At 40.7% G+C, this 13,182-nt stretch overlaps 1 protein-coding gene across 3 annotated transcripts in view; it reads right to left on the reverse strand.

Annotated features, from left to right (window-relative positions):
• Nucleotides 1-12,843, reverse strand: part of ZNF41 (zinc finger protein 41) — a 55,457-nt gene extending 42,614 nt beyond the window's left edge. Inside the window, exon 1 of one of the 3 annotated variants that reach the window (XM_070606455.1) lies at nt 12,682-12,843. The gene's annotated coding sequence lies outside the window, so the exon portion shown is untranslated. Of the gene's footprint in view, nt 1-12,149; nt 12,661-12,681 lie in introns of those variants that run through there. The other 2 variants (XM_070606457.1, XM_070606456.1) reach the window with 2 other exon arrangements.
• Between the last annotated feature and the right edge of the window lie 339 nt (nt 12,844-13,182).

The raw sequence follows: 13,182 nt of genomic DNA on the forward strand, positions 1-13,182 counted from the left end.
AATTCTTTTAATTGTGTAACTTGGATTCAAAGAAAATATATGGATATTTCTTAAAAATTAGTTTTGGCAGGCCATACTGACTACAATCCTGTAAAATCAGAAATAGAGATTCAAAATTGCTAAGGGACTAGATCTTAAGTGTTCTCACCACAAGAAAGAAATGATAATGATGTGACATGATAGAGGTGGCAGCTAATGCTATGGTGGTCATCACACTGCAGTATATAAACGTATCAAATCAACACGTTGTACACCCTAAACTTACACAATGCTATATGACAACTATATCTCAACCAAAAAAAAGAAATACATAATAAAAAGATAACCAAACTACCCAAACCAGTTTGCAATTAAGAAATACTCTCTAGAGGCTGGCCCCGTGGCCGAGTGGTTAAGTTCACAAGCTCTGCTGGAGGCGACCCAGTGGTTCGTTGGTTCAAAACCTGGGCGCGCACATGGCTCATCGAGCCACGCTGAGGCAGCATCCCACATGCCACAACTAGAAGGACCCACAACTAAGAATATACAACTATGTACTGGGGGGCTTTGGGGAGAAAAAGGAAAAAAATAAAATCTAAAAAAAAAAAAAGAAGGGAGCAAAATGGCGGGGTGAGCTGACCCCGGGCTCTCTCCCCTCCAAAGGAGTGGAAAAACGAATAAATCTAATGCCAACACGTTAGAGACCTACAATAGCAAGAAGGCGGAGATCATAAACCTTTCTGAGGCCTCAGAGGCGTTGGAATGGGTAGGAGAGAACGTCGCTCCCTCCCCTAGAGTCTGCGATCCCTGCTGCGCGTGTCCAGGAAGGAGCGGGGGAGGGGCCGCGCGACCGGGGGATCATCCAGGACTCCTGCTGCTGGTTCAGTGGAAACCTGCTGATGGGGGAAAGCTTCCCTGCACGGGGACCCCATAAACCCAGGTCCTGGGGAGACCAGAGAACAAAACTGATCTGAGTCCAGATCGGCGTAGGAGAATAGAAGCCCCTCCCTCCCGGCAAAGCCACTGGGCGCCGCCATCTTGCCCGAAGGCAGAAAGCTCATAACATGCGGTTCTCGACCCCCATCTAGTGGCGGCAGGCTGTAACTGCAACCAAATTCTACCACCATGCGAAAAAACCGCTCCTCTACCTCCAGCAATTCATAAAAGCCCCAGACCAGAAGGAAAACAATAAAAACATAGAATTAAGTCCTGAGGACTTGGAATTAGGTAAACTAAGCACCTATAATCAAAAAACTCAATGAGGTAGAGAGAAAGATAGAGAAACAAGCCAATGAGTTCTGGAGTTACTTCACAAAAGAGATTGAAATTATAAAAAAGAATCAAACAGAATTACTAGAGATGAAAAACACAATGGACCAGATAAAACAGAATACAGATTCCCTGAATGCCCATGTAGACACCATAGAAGAGCAAATTAACATAATTGAAGATAGACAGGCTGAGTGGCTCCAGACAGAGGAAGAAAGAGAACTAAGAATTAAAAAAAACGAGGAAAATCTCTGAGAGATAGTGGATTCAATGAGGAGTAAGAACTTAAGGATCATAGGAATTCCCGAGAATGTGGAAAAGGAAAATGGAGCAGAAAGTGTGCTTAACGAAATTATTGAAGAGAACTTCCCAAATCTGGGGATTGATGGAGAAATGTGTGAAGAGGAAGTTTTCAGATCTCCTAGATTTGTCAATGTAAAAAGACCTACTGCAAGGCACATAGTAGTACAATTGGTAAGAAGGAAAGATAAAGAAAGAATACTCAGGGAAGTAAGAAAAAAGAAGAGCATAACCTACAAAGGAGCTCCTATCAGACTTTCAGTGGATTTCGCTACAGAAACCTTACAAGCTAGGAGAGAATGGAGTGACATATTCAAAGCTTTAAAAGATAAAAATCTTCAGCCAAGAATACTCTATCCCGCAAGAATTTCCTTCAGATATGAGGGAGAAATTAAATCTTTTCCAGACAAACAAAAGTTAAGGGAATTTGTAACTAAAAGCCCTCCACTACAAGAAATCCTCAACAAGGCTCTCATACCTGAAAAAAGAAAAAAGGGAGAAAGGGGTCACAATCCACAGACTAGGGAGACAGATGGATAGAACCAGAACAGGATAGCAAATATTCAACTATAGCATTAGGATAAAGGTAAGGAAACCACCAAAGCAAGGACGATCTTATCACTCTAACTACAAATTCATAACACGAGTTGGAATAAGAAATGAAAATAATTATTTAGGAGGGGAAGAGCAAAGGGTCTAAATCAGTATTGGCCAAGTAAGTAAGAGACCACCAGAGAAAAGACTATATTATACACGAGATTCTAAATACAAACTTCAGGGTAGACACTAAAATAAAATACAGAACAGAGTCACAAATCATAAATAAGGAAAAATCTAAGAAACCCAGCATAAGAAATTGCAGTATTAAAAGCGTAGGCTAAAGCACACAGGAAAAGAAATGCAGGAAAACAAGATAATGAGCGACAGATTGACAGCATTAAGTCCACATGCATCAATAATCACTCTCAATGTAAATGGATTGAACTCTCCAATAAAAAGACACAGAGTGGCAAAATGGATTAAAGAACAAGATCCAACAATTTGTTGCTTCCAGGAAACACACCTCAGCCCCAAGGACAAACACAGGCTCAGAGTGAAGGGGTGGAGGACAATACTTCAAGCTAATAGCAAGCAAAAAAAGGCAGGTGTTTCAATTCTCATATCAGACAAAGTGGATTTCAAAATAAGACAGGTAAAGAGAGACACAGAGGGACAATATACAATGATCAAAGGGACACTTCATCAAGAAGAAATAACACTTATAAATATCTATGCACCCAACACAGGAGCACCAAGATTCATAAAGCAACTATTAACAGACCTAAAGGAAGATGTTAAAAACAACACAATAATAGTAGGGGACCTCAACACCCCACTCACATCAAATGACAGATCATCCAGACAGAAAATCAACAAGGAAATAGTGGAGCTAAATGAAAAACTAAAACAATTGGACTTAATAGACATATGTAGATCACTTCACCCTAAAACAGCTGAATACACATTCTTCTCAAGTGCACATGGAACATTCTCAAGGATAGACCATATGTTGGGAAACAAGGCAAGCCTCTACAAATTTTAAAAAATTGAAATAATAACAAGCATCTTCTCCGATCATAATGCTATAAGGCTAGAAATTAATTACAAGAAAAAAGCTGAGAAAGGCACAAAGATGTGGAGACTAAACAACACACTACTGAACAAGCAATGGATCATTGAAGAAATTAAAGAAGAAATCAAAAAATACCTGGAGACAAATGAAAATGATAGCATGCCATACCAACTCATATGGGATACAGCAAAAGCTGTATTAAGAGGAAAATTCATCGCAATACAGGCACATCTTAACAAACAAGAAAAATCCCAAATCAGCAATCTTAAACTACACCTAACTGAACTAGAGAAAAAAGAACAAATAAAGCCCAAAGTCAGCAGAAGGAGAGAAATAATAAAAATCAGAGCAGAAATAAATACTATTGAAACGAAAAAGGCAGTAGAAAGGATCAATGAAACAAAGAGCTGGTTTTTTGAGAAGATAAATAAAATTGACAAACCACTAGCCAGACTTACAAAGAAAAAAAGGGAGAAAGCTCAAATAAACAAAATCAGAAATGAAAGAGGAGAAATAACAACAGACTCTGCAGAAATACAACGGATTATAAGAGAATACTACAAAAAACTATATGCCAACAGAATGGATAACCTAGAGGAAATGGATAAATTCTTGGACTCCTACAATCTCCCAAAGCTCACTCAAGAAGAGGCAGACAATTTGAACAGACCCATCACAAGGAAAGAGATTGAAACAGCAATCAAAAACATCCCAAAGAATAAAACCCCAGGACCAGATGGCTTTCCTGGGGAATTCTACCAAACTTTCAGAGAGGATTTAATACCTATCCTTTTCAAGCTATTCCAAAAAATTAGGGAAGATGGAACACTTCCTAACACATTCTATGAGGCCAACATCACGCTGATACCAAAACCTGACAAGGACACCACGCAAAAAAAGAGAACTACAGGCCAATATCACTGATGAACATAGATGCAAAAATTCTAAACAAAATTTTGGCAACCAGAATTCAGCAATTCATCAAAAGGATCATACATCATGATCAGGTGGGATTCATACCAGGGACACAGGGATGGTTCAACATCCGCAAATCAATCAATGTGATAGACCACATCAACAAACTGAGGAATAAAAACCACATGATCATCTCAATAGATGCAGAGAAGGCATTTCATGAGATCCAACAGCCATTTATGATAAAAACTCTGAACAAAATGGGCATAGAAGGAAACTACCTCAACATAATAAAGGCCAAATATGACAAACCCATAGCCAACATCATACTCAATGGGCAAAAACTGAACGCCATCCCGCTGAAAACAGGAACGAGATAAGGATGCCCTCTATCACCACTCTTATTTAACATAGTACTGGAGATCCTGGCCAGAGCAATCAGGCAAGAAAAAGGAATAAAAAGAATCCAAATAGGGAGGGAAGAAGTGAAACTCTCGCTGTTTGCAGACGACATGATCTTATATATAGAAAACCCCAAAGAATCCATTGGAAAACTTAGAAGTAATCAACAACTACAGCAAAGTTGCAGGGTACAAAATCAATTTGCATAAATCAGTAGCATTTCTATACTCCAATAACGAACTAACAGAAAAAGAACTCAAGAACACAATACCATTCACAATCACAACAAAAAGAATAAAATACCTTGGGGTAAATTTAACTAAGGAAGTGAAGGACCTATATAATGACAATTACAAGGCCTTTCTGAGAGAATTGGATGACGACATAAGGAGATGGAAAGACATTCCATGTGCATGGATTGGAAGAATAAACATAGTTAAAATGTCCCTTCTACCTAAAGCAATCTACAGATTCAACACCATCCCAATCAGAATCCCAATGACGTTCTTTACAGAATTAGAACAAAGAATCCTAAAATTCATATGGGGCAACAAAAGACCCCAAATTTCTAAAGCAATCCTGAGAAAAAAGAACAAAACGGGAGGCATCACAATCCCTGACTTCAAAACATACTACAAAGCTACAGTAATCAAAACAGCATGGTACTGGTACAAAACCAGGTGCACAGATCAATGGAACAGAACTGAAAGCCCAGAAATAAAACCACACATCTATGGACAGCTTATCTTTGACAAAGGAGCTGAGGGCATACAATGGAGAAAAGAAAGTCTTTTCAACAAATGGTGCTGGGAAAACTGGAAAGCCACATGTAAAAGAATGAAAATTGGCCATTCTTTTTCACCATTCACCAAAATAAACTCAAAATGGATCAAAGACCTAAAGGTGAGACCTGAAACCATAAGGCTTCTTGAAGAAAACGTAGGCAGTACACTCTTTGACATCAGTATTAAAAGGATCTCTTCAGACACCATGCCTTCTCAGAGAAGGGAAACAATAGAAAGAATAAACAAATGGGACTTCATCAGACTAAAGAGCTTCTTCAAGGCAAATGAAAACAGGATTGAAACAAAAAAACAACCCACTAATTGGGAAAAAATATTTGCAAGTCCTGTATCTGACAAAGGCTTAATATCCTTAATATATAAAGAACTCTCACAACTCAACCACAAAAAATCAAACAACCCAATCAAAAAATGGGCTGGAGACATGAACAGACATTTCGCCAAAGAAGACATACAGATGGCCAATAGGCACATGAAAAGATGCTCATCATCGCTGATCATCAGGGAAATGCAAATCAAAACTACACTAAGATATCACCTTACACCCATTAGAATGACAAAAATATCTAAAACTAATAGTAACAAATGTTGGAGAGGTTGTGGAGAAAAAGGAGCCCTCATACACTGCTGGTGGAAATGCAAACTGGTGCAGCCACTATGGAAAACAGTATGGAGCTTCCTCAAAAAATTAAAAATAGAACTACCATACGATCCAGCCATCCCACTACTGGGTATCTATCCAAAGAGCTTGAAGTCAGCAATCCCAAAAGTCCCATGCACCACAATGTTCATTGCAGCATTCTTTACAATAGCCAAGATGTGGAAGCAACCTAAGTGCCCGTCAACAGACGAATGGATAAAGAAGATGTGGTATATATATACAATGGAATACTACTCAGCTGCAAAACAGAACAAAATCATTCCATTTGCAATAACATGCATGGACCTTGAGGGAATGATGTTAAGTGAAATAAGCCAGCTAGAGAAGGATAATCTGTGTATGACTCCACTCACATGAGGAATTTAAAAATGTGGACTAAGAACAGTTTAGTGGATACCAGGGGAAAGGTGGGGTGGGGGTGGGCACAAAGGGTGAAGGGGTGCACCTACAACACGAATGACAAACATTAATGTACAACTGAAATTTCACAAGATTGTAACCTATCATTAACTCAATAAAAAAATAAATAAATAAAAATAAATAAAATAAAAACTGGCATAACCTTAATACCAACACATTAAATATAGCACAAAAACAAAACTATGAGCAGTTTTCTTATTGTGGCAAAAATTTAAAATAAAATATTACTAAGTCAAATGCAACAGTGTCTCATAAGAAAATTTCCCTTGACCAAATAGAATTATCCCAGGGAGGCAAAGATGGGTCCGTGTATACAATTCATTACGACAACCAATTAAAGAGAATAACCCCATAAGGCTAATAACATCAAAAGGCATCTGACACAATTCAGGAGTCATTCCTAATAAAAATACAAATTAACATGGGAACATAAAAAAACTACTGAAACATTACAATGACTACCAGAAACTCACCAGAAAACATTATGTTAAAAAAATGCCCGGATCAGAAGACTCAATATTAAAATGGCAATATTCCCCCAAATGACGTACAGGTCCAACACGATCCCTATCAAAATCTCAGCTGGCATTTCTGCAGAGGGTAACAAGCTGATCCTAAAACTTATATGGAAATGCAAGGGACCCAGAATAGCCAAAACACTGAATAAGAACATAGTTGGAGGACACACCTTTTCCTATTTCAAAACTTGCTACGAAAGCTACACAAATCAACACAGTGTGGTACTGGCATAAGGGTACACATATAGATGAATGAAATAGAATTGAGAGTTCAGAAATAAACCTGTATATTTATGGTCAACTGATTTTAGATAAGAGTTCCAATATAATTCAACAGAGAAAGAAAAATGTATGACATTAAAGGCATAAGCAACAAAAGAAAAACATAGATAAAATGGACCTCATCAAAATTAAAAACTTTTGTGCGACAAGGTCACCACCAAGAAAGTGAAAACACATCCACAAAATGGGAGAAAACATATGCAAATCACACATCTGACAAGCGACTTGTATCCGGAATATATAAAGAACGCTTAGCACTCAATAATACAAAGACAAATAACCCAATCAAAAAATAGGTAAAGGGGGGCCAGCCCAGTTGCGCAGTGGTTAAGTTTGCACGATCTGCTTCGGCAGCCTGGGATTTGCTGGTTTGGATCCCGGGTGCGGACCTACGCACTGCTTGTCAAGCCATGCTGTGGCAGGTGTCCCACATATAAAGAAAATAGAGGAAGATGGGCTCAGATGTTAGCTCAGCACCAGTCTTCCTCAGCAAAAAGAGGATTGGTGGCAGATGTTAGCTCAGGGCTAATTTTCCTCCAAAAAAAAAAAAAAAGGCAAAGGATTTGAATAGATGTTTCTCCAAAGAAGATGTACAAATGGGCAATAAGCACACTGTCTTAGTGCATTCTGGCTGCCATAATGAACTGTAATAGACTGGGTGGCTTAAACAGCAAACATTTATTTCTCACAGTTCTGGAGGCTGGGAGGTCCAGGATCAAAGTGCCAGCTGATTTGGTGTCTGGTGAGAACCCACTTCCTGGTTCACTGATGGCCATCTTCTTGCTGTGTCCTCACACAGCAAAAGGGGGCAGAGGGTTCTCTGGGGTCTCTTTTCTAAGGATTCTAATCCCATTCCTGAGGGCTCCACCCTCATGACCTGATCACCTTCCAAAGGCCTCAGCTTCTAATACCGTCACATTGGGGATTAGGGTTTCAATGTAAGAATTTTGAGGGGCCGTAAACATTCAGTCCATGGCGCATGAAAAGATGCTCAACATCAGCAGTCATTAGGGAAACAGAAATCAAAGCTACAATGAGATACCACTTCGCACGAAGTAGGATGGCTAGCATCAAAAAGACAATAACAAGTGTTGGTGAGGATGTGACAAATTGCAACTTTCTTACACTGCTGGTGGGATGCAAAATGGTGCAGCCACTTTGAAAAACAGTTTGGCAGTTCTTCAAAATGCTAAACACAGAGGTAGCATATGATCCAGCAATTCCACTCCCAAGAGAAATGAAAACATATGTCCACACAAAACGTATACAAATGTTCACAGCAGCATTATTCACCACAGCCCAAAAGTGGAAACAGCCCAAATGTCCATCAACTGATGAATGGATAAACAAAATGTGATATATCCATACAAGGGAGTATTATTCAGTAATAAAACAGAATGAAATGCTGATACGTGGTATAGTGTGGATGAATCTTGAAAACATTACGCTAAGTGAAAGAAGCCAGTCACAAAAGACCGCATATTGTATGATTCCATTTATATGACAAGTCTAGGATAGGCAAATCTATAGAGACAGAAAGAAAATGAGTGGTTGCCTGCAGCTGGGGGTATGTGGTGGGAATGAGGAATGAGCACCACATTTCATTCTGGGGTGATGAAATATTCTAAAATTAGATTGTGGTAGTGATTGAACAACTCTATGAATATACCAAAACCCACTGAATTGTAAGCTTTAAATGGGTGAAGTTTATGGTAGGCAAATTATATCAATAAAGTTGTTAGAAAAAAAAGATCATGTAGCTGGTAAATGGCTGTGCAGGATTTCAAACCCAATATTTGGCAAGAGGATGGTACTCAATAAATGTTTGTTGAATGAATGAATGATCACTTTTCACTTTCAAGCTGTCAACAAGATAGGGATACCCTCTATCAAATATCAGTCAACATTGTTCCGAAAGCTCTAGCTAATGCAATGGGAGAAGATGAGGTAATCAGAATAAGTATTTGAAAGGCAGAGAGAGTATCACTGCTAACTGGATGTGATATGATATTAGATCTAGGAAAACTAAGAGACTATAACAAGCAACTAGAATTCACATGAGAATTTGATAATTGGATTGGATAGGAAATAAAATATGAAAAAGAAAAAAATTACAAAAATTGATAGTTTTATTCTATGGAAATAGAAAATATATGCTATTCACCACGATGACAAAAACAAATGCAAAATATCTAAGCATGAAGTTTTTTTTTTTTGAGGAAGATTAGCCCTGAGCTAACATCTGCTGCCAATCCTCCTCTTTTTGCCGAGGAAGACTGGCCCTGAGCTAACATCTGTGCCCATCTTCCTCTACTTTATATGTGGACGCCTGCCACAGCATGGCTTGACAAGCGGTGCCATGTCCGCACCTGGGATCCGAACTGGCGAACCCCAGGCTGCTGAATCGGAATGTGTGAACTTAACCGCTGCGCCACTGGGTCAGCTCCTAAGCATGAGCTTTTTTAGAAAAGGTGCTGGATCTATAAGAAGAAAACCATAAAAATATTATAGTTTTAATGGTGACTTTTAACATGAAATAAAATAGTTTTAACATTCATATAGAAAAATAAATGCTAAAGAATATTAAAGAAAACAACCAAAAAAAAAAAAAGAACAAGGGGCTAGCACTACTTGATATTAAAAGTATTTCTAAAGTCAATGCAATTTTTTTGAAAGGGAGTAGATACATACATCACAAGAAAAAGTAGAATTCAGAAATGGAACAGTATACATTTGGGAATTTATGTGACAAAAATGGCATTTAACTGAGGTAGTAAAAGGTATTCATTTAATGATTGGTGCTGGCAATTTTTCTATCCAAATGGAAAATACAAATTTTGGTCTCATCTCACACCACACACCCAAATAAATTTCAGTTGAATTAAAATTTAACTTTAAAAATTCAAACAATAAAAATATTAAATTTAAGGCATATATTTGTTTAAGCACAAAGCAGAGAGAACTCACTAGGCAAGACAAGATACGCAGAACCTGTAAAGGAAAAAGACAGATATATCTAATCAGATGATTTTTTTTCTTAATTACATGTGAAGACACCTTTCAAAAATCAAGATATAAAGAGAGATAAAGGAAAAAAGTACAATAAATGACAGAAGGTTAATATTCACAAATTAGTGAGAAAGACAAACCAGCTAGAGGAAAAAAAGAGCAAAGGATATGAAAATTCTAGAAAATACATTTCAGTGGCCAATAAATATGAGAAGATGTTCAACCACTAGTTGTCAGGAAAATGTACATCAAAGTAAACTAGATACTGTTGTGTTTGGCCCTCAGAATGGGGAAAATTTAAAAAGCAGCAACATTCAGTGTGGGAGAGGATCTTGGAATGAGTGTTTTTATATGTTGCTGGTGGGAGTTCCAATTTTACAAAAGTTTTGGAAAATAATTTAACTTAAAGTTGAATACATACCATCCACTTTAAGGAGCATCCATTCCTGCGCCTAATAATCACTCAGATCACAGGCTCTGACTGTAATTTAGAAATCAGTAACAAAAATTTCAACTTTTTGGGAAACTGAAATCTCACATCTAAACAACTAAAGGATCAGAGATAAACCACAAGAGAAATTAGAAAACATTAGAAGTAAACTCTAGTGAAAACACCAAATATCAAAACTTGTGACATGCAACTAAAGTGTTCTTAGAGAAAAATTCACAAACTTAATGCTTATATTATAGAAGAAAATGATTGAATATTAAATGAGATAAGCATTCAATTTAGGAATTAAAAAATAAGAATAAAAGGGGCCCAGGCTGGTTGCCTAGTGGTTAAGTTCAAGCACTCCACTTCAGTGCCTGAGTTTGGAGCTTCAGACCCCGGGTGAGGACCTAGCACTGCTTGTCAAGCCATGCTGTGGCAGCATCCCACATAAAAGAGAGGAAGATTGGCACAGATATTAGCCAAGGGCCAATCTTCCTCAAGAAAAAAAGAAGCATAAAAGAAAAACCCTAAGGAAAAGAAGTAAAATGAAATCAAGGGCAGAAATTAACGACACAGAAAACAAAGATACGAGAGGACCAACGGAGTCAAAAGGAGGTTTTTGAAACAACTCCGTCTCAGAGCTAAAGATTGCCTATCACTGGCACCAGGAAGCAGCTTATTTGATTCCAAAGGCCCTTCCATCACTAGTCCTAACAAATGCATCACTCACTCCAAAGAACCCATCACTCACACTACAGACACCTTGCCCATCCATCCAATCAATCCCATCATGCACCTCATAGACTCTGCAACACTCGCGCCCACGGTGGTCATCCCTCACTCACTCATCGACTCTCCAGTACTCACCCAGCAGCCTCTCCACCATTCACTCCACAGACTCCCCTTACTGTCCCCAAAGAGCCTCATCACTCACCCTGCCGAACCTCCATCGTTCATCTTACAGACCCCCAACACTTACCCCACTAAGCTCCTGTGACTCACCCCACAGAACCCCCATCATTCATCTTACAGACCCCCATCACTTGGGCCACAGATCCAATCACTTACCCCAAACACCCCATTAGTGACCTCCGAGGATTCTCATCACTGACCCCATAAGATCCCCGCAATGCTCACCCCACAGTTCCCCCATCCCTCACCTCACAGGCTCTGCACTACTTACCCTACAGACCTCCCATACTCACTCGTCTCCCTATCTTCCTAGCACTTTCCCCATCCACCCCATCACTCAGCCACAAAGCCTTGGCGCTCACCCTACGCACATCCTCCTAAGTGACCCCAGAGAAACCCCATCACTCACCCTACAGAGTACCCTCATTGAGTACGAAATCCATATCCTAACACCCTCATAACTATGTCAATGCTTCACTGGTCCTAAATCGCCGCCTTTGTTAAATTCAGTCCTGGAGCCCTAAGTCTGGAAACTGCCTCTGAGGGACTCCTCCGTTTCTGGACTTCATCCTGCACATGCCCGGTGTCAGCGTGGAAGCGACCGTCCGCCCACAATTACACAGGGTGCACTTACGGTGTGTTAGTGCGAGCGTGTGTGTGTGTGTCGGAGGAGAGGCGGGCTTTCAAATTTTCTTTAGTGACTTAGTCAAGCAACTAACATGGCTGTCCCCTTGGGAGTGTCTCTACGGGAGTCGCCATCTTGGAAAGGTGGTCATTTCTGCCGCAGAGCTGGCGATTCCCTGGCCGATGTTCCCCTGTGGGACTTCCCAGTAGCCGATCGGGCCAGACTGTGGCACCCGAACTTCTGCCGCCTCCGCCGCCTCTCCCCGCTACAGCCCAGGCGCGGGCTGGGCGCTTCCCCAGCTCGGCGCTGGGGGGCCCCGCCCTCAGGCCGTGTCCCCAGGGAGCCGGGGCTCGGCACTGGTCGCACGATCCCCCCTCCGTCGCATCTTAGCTAGAAGGGCTCCTCCAAGCAGCGGGCCCAGAAATTGGCCAGCCCCCGCCCGGGCCCCCGCCCCGGCTCCACTTCCCGGGGATGCCCGACGTCCCCGGGTCGCGGCGGGCGGCTCGCGTCGGCGGAGCCTGGGGCGCCGCTGCGTGCCCACCTGCCGGCGCCTCTGTCCCCCCGTCGGCTGAGGGCATCGCCCGGCTCCTCGGCTGTCACCGACCCTGGGTAGTTGCCACGGGGGGAATAGTACGTGTCAGATTTAGGCCAGGAAGCGGAAGTCGCCCGCAGCGAGAGTTTAACCTTTCTGGGCGCGGGGAGCTGGGGTGATTTCGCGCCAGGGACCAAGTATCTGTGGACGGAGTAATTGGGGGGTCTGTGACATCAGTGGTGGGGCATTGCATCCAATTTTTTAAAAATCGAGTAATCACCCTTCCTGGTTTCCTTATAGAAGCATGAAGACTAAAGTTCTCTTCTAAAGATCCAAGTTGTGATTTGTTTTCTTTTCACTAGTGGTCAGTTTCAAGTGCTAATTTGTAACTTTTTTCCCCTTTTGACTCAGAATTATTTAGAAGTCCATTGTCGAGCTTGCAAAAATTCTGAGACTCAAAGGGCAAGGGGATAGGTACGTTATCCGGGCTGCTGCGTCGGGGAGAACAGC

Source organism: Equus przewalskii, chromosome X, assembly GCF_037783145.1.
Source record: "Equus przewalskii isolate Varuska chromosome X, EquPr2, whole genome shotgun sequence".
Classification (NCBI taxonomy): Eukaryota; Metazoa; Chordata; class Mammalia; order Perissodactyla; family Equidae; genus Equus; species Equus przewalskii.